General features: G+C 35.6%; 1 pseudogene; it reads right to left on the bottom strand.

Annotated features, from left to right (window-relative positions):
- Positions 1-259: 259 nt before the first annotated feature.
- LOC121258790 lies at positions 260-3,330 on the bottom strand (annotated as a pseudogene).
- Between the last annotated feature and the right edge of the window lie 1,011 nt (positions 3,331-4,341).

Below are 4,341 nucleotides of genomic sequence, written 5' to 3' on the forward strand. Positions count from 1 at the left end.
AAAAGGCCAGGTTCGCAATTTCATCGGACCACTTCCATCGCAACAAGTTTTTTAATATTGTAGCAAATTTTTCCATCGCAAAAGTGAAAAAATACTGCAAAAGACCAATTTCGAAACTTGAAGTTAAAAGTCTGCAGCGTCATCAAAATCGTTGAAATTAAAGGCTTTTCGCAGTGATTTCATTTTCGTCAAACTCAAAACGATGCAAAAATACCTTTTTCTTGTAGTGTGTGGAGTTTTGCTCGCAAATGATCATCTATCATCTTATCTCTAATGAGCTACTCATTATTTTTCCGGAAGGTGATTTTGGGATTGTGTCCACAAATTGCACCATCCTCACTTTCTTGTAATGTGCAACATTTGAGGCAACATAATCTATAACATCTTCTGCACTTTCTGTTGCACCAGAGGTCATCACAATGCTTACAGTTGGGATTTTCTCTGCCTCTTCATCAGGCATTCTGTAATTCCAAAGCCCCATAAATGTTAGAGACATTATTGATTTTTCCAGTCTCCAAGTTCTTAAAATAGATTCAACTAGCTAGCAAAAGCAACATTGATAAAGATGACGATGATGCTCACGGCACTACAGTTGCGTCTTCAATCGAGGGATGAGCGAGAATAATAGCCTCAAGTTTAATAGGAGCCACCTATAGATGTTCAAAAAATTCTTTTTTGCCATGATAAAGTATTATAATAGTTTTTTTTAGTGTTGATGAAAAAGAAGGAAATTATGTCCACGATATATGAATTAGTTTGACTATTCATTTAGGTCCCATTTGGATACAAAAATGGTTTCATCTCATCTCATCATTATAACTTTTTCAAGTTTTCACACAAAATATAATAAATAATTCAATATTTGTAAATTTTAAAACAATAATAATATTAAAAAATAATATTCTAGCAATATTTTATTCAATTTTCATCTAAAACTATTTTATCTCATCTCACTATCCAAACGGGACCTTAAACTTTTAGTATTAGTGAATTTTCCCATTTTATCATTGTTTTAATACCCTAATCGAATATAAAAAGGTGGTGAATAACATCTCACATTATTTTTAAAGAAAAAAATCATACTTTTTATAATGATTTCAATTCATGAATGGCTACTTCGTTTTTTAGTATCGCAAGGACTTACTTGAAAACCTGTGTACTTGATTAACTCCTTAATGCGATCCACAATGAAAACATCTTCTTCATCATCTATGAATCCAATGTCACCAGTGTGAAGCTACCATTTGTCATCATCAATGGTTCATGCAGTCTCCTCATTATTGTTATAATATCCTAAAGAGACGAGGAGCTATATTGCAATTAGTATCTAAGTAAGGTCATCATAACGATGGAGGTTGAGCTTACACACAAAATATATCACTTGGAAACAAGATTTTGGACTTTTGTGTTGGGGAATTGGACGAATAATGACAGCAGTACAATGTTGTGATCTTCATTTTCTTTACCTTGCATTACACATTGGCTTCTGACACAAATTTCGTCATGTGTATTCTTGGGTATGGATCGACCGATTTGAGGATCAATGAACTTGACCTCCAAATTGGATGTAACCAACCGAGTTCGTCTTTGCAAGCCAAGAGCCAGTTTCAGGATTCACAAGGGTGAGAGTGATGCAGTTGTGCTCCATCGGTCCATATGCCTATCAGTAAATAAAAAGAAAACAATTTAACACATGCACATATCAAAGACCCAAAACATTCACTAGGGTCTTGGTCTAGATCTTCCAACATTAGCAACATGGTGAAATGAGATATCTTGCTCACCTCTTAAACATGTACACTTGGGAACTTGTTTTCGAAAGCCGTAAGAAGCTCTGGTGCTAGAAAAAAAAAATTTGGGTCTAAATTTTTTTTTAAAACCAAAATTATAATAAAATTTAAATCATAAATTGAAATTTATACATGCAAAAAAATATAAACTCGTTAGAGTTGTATTTTAGATTGTTTTGACTTCCTATATATTGGTTGGCCTAGGAGGCCAAAACAATCCATTAACTTGAATTCAACTTCAAGTTTTTAACAAATTGTATATATCTATATACAATATACTTATATAAATAATAAAAATTATAATTTTTTTTATATTAAAATATGAGGGGTGCGGAGTGGGGGGCGGGGCCCCGCTGGGGTCAACCCTCCCCCTGCCCCCGCAAGGGCGAACGGGGGCGGGGTAGCGGGGGTGGGCCCCCATTGCCCACCCCTAAATGTGACCTCCTGAGTAATCAAAGCATTTATAAATGTTCGGAGTTCAAATCTTCTCGTCACCACCACTTTTCCCTTGTTTCTAAGGGTGGCACAACAGATATCAATGATCCCATAAATATGGAAGAACGAAATCAAGCCAAGTGTAGTGACCTAGCCCACCATATCTGGGTCCACACTAAAGAGTGTTGAGCACATATTGGCAACCAGATTTTGATGAGCTAACATGACACCCTTTGACAAACTTGTGGTGCCTGATAAGAAGGGGAGGACACATAGATCAGTTTGGTGCACATCCTCTTTAGTAATATTGGTGCTTGCTCGGTCAGCTACTTCAAGCAATTTGCTCCAATTCATGACACCGTCGATGAGTTCTTCACCCTGTATGATTATTGGTATTCCCAAACCTTTAACTTGTGGTTTTCAACAAAATATTAATATATGCTTAGATACATATGGTTGATTTAAATTTCCCGATCAAACTCTAGGGTATAGAGTGAGAGAAAGAAATAGGTACATAAAGTGATTTTCACAATATTTATTGTTACAAGTAAATTTATTACGCAATATTAAATATTCAATAAACATAATTAGACTCATTTTATGTATGTATCTTTATGATACTATAAGCTTTAGAATTCTTGACCGAAACTCTAACAAATTTTCTATCCAAGATCGCTACTTTTTCGTAGTTTGGACCATTTGTGACAACTAGCTTGGCCTCAGCAGTCTCCACTTGTTTCTTAATTTCTGATGCATGTGCAGTGAGGTTTGCACCTGAAAACACACCCCTAGCAACCATGAGTCCCAGAGCAACAATGGCATACTCTGAAACATTTGGAAGAACAATAATCACCACATGCCCTTTTGAAAGGCCAAGAGAGCTCAAGGCCTTGGCGAACCTCCTCATGTCTCTAACCACATCACTGTAAGTGACTTCTTTTCCAGTCATAGCATCCACGAATGCCACTTTGTCAGCATATACTTTAGCATCTTGGAGCGCAAATTGTGGCAATGTAATGTCATCAGGCACTAGAACAACTGGATATCGGCTTCTGAAAATATGTTCTTCGTTATAATGTGCCAAGTTTTGCACGCAAGTTCCCATACTAAATACGTGGATGGACAAGAAAGGATTGAACTGTGCTTATAACGAGGGTGAAAGAGTTGTAAGTTTGTAGTCATGTTTAGTGAATGGGATTAGTGAGTTATTAAAGGGTAAGTGAGGGTGAGTTTACTCATGGGGTTTGGTTGTTGAGACTTTGTTGAATCATGTCATTTTGGGTAAGTGCATTGAATCATGTTAATATCAAAATAAATTAGAGAATGAAGAGGCATGATAATGACGTCGTATCCTTTGAATGCAAACTTGAAAACTGATCCAAGGAAGAAAAAATGTCGAGACACTTCACCGACGAGAAAATTTGGAAAACAAAAAGAGAACATGAACTTTAGGACGACTGGCATTTTAATCCTAGTAATTCCAGAACAGGCGCAAGTTCCATTCTCATTTTCACATTATTTTCTACCCTTATATTCCTTTAAAAAAATCATTAATCAAATGTTCAAAAACAAAATAGGGTTTACTTGTGTTGCCTGCTCGGGTAGTTAATCTGATTGGGAGTGTGGTTTGTTAATAGGCAATGACAATGTGTTAGGCTAAAATGTTTAAATGTCGGTTAAGTTTTTGGGTAACTTATTATTTAGGATTCACTTACTTACAAGTCACTATAAATACACATCTCAATCATCAAAAAATTTAAACATACATAAAGTTTTAATAAAATCATGTAGATACTAGTATTTGTCGTGACACATCTATAGGCTACTGACGGAGTAGGCATGTTAGTGCCTACTTGCCACGCCAATCATAATGAAAATCTTAAAAATTAAAATCAAATACAATGGTTAAATCTTGTTTTGTTTAAAATCCATAATGTTGTTTTTTTTTTTTAAAAAAAATCACACCTTTGAAGTCTTTCATGTCACTTTAGATGTATGGTGTGCCAATGTCAATAAGGCTGAGCGAAAATCCAAAAATCCATCGGAGTTGGAGTCGGAGAAGTTGAACTGACTCTGACTCCGATCTAATCCAACTCCGATATGCCGACTCTGACAC

The sequence above is a fragment of the Juglans microcarpa x Juglans regia genome, chromosome 3S, assembly GCF_004785595.1.
Source record: "Juglans microcarpa x Juglans regia isolate MS1-56 chromosome 3S, Jm3101_v1.0, whole genome shotgun sequence".
In the NCBI taxonomy this organism is placed as follows: Eukaryota; Viridiplantae; Streptophyta; class Magnoliopsida; order Fagales; family Juglandaceae; genus Juglans; species Juglans microcarpa x Juglans regia.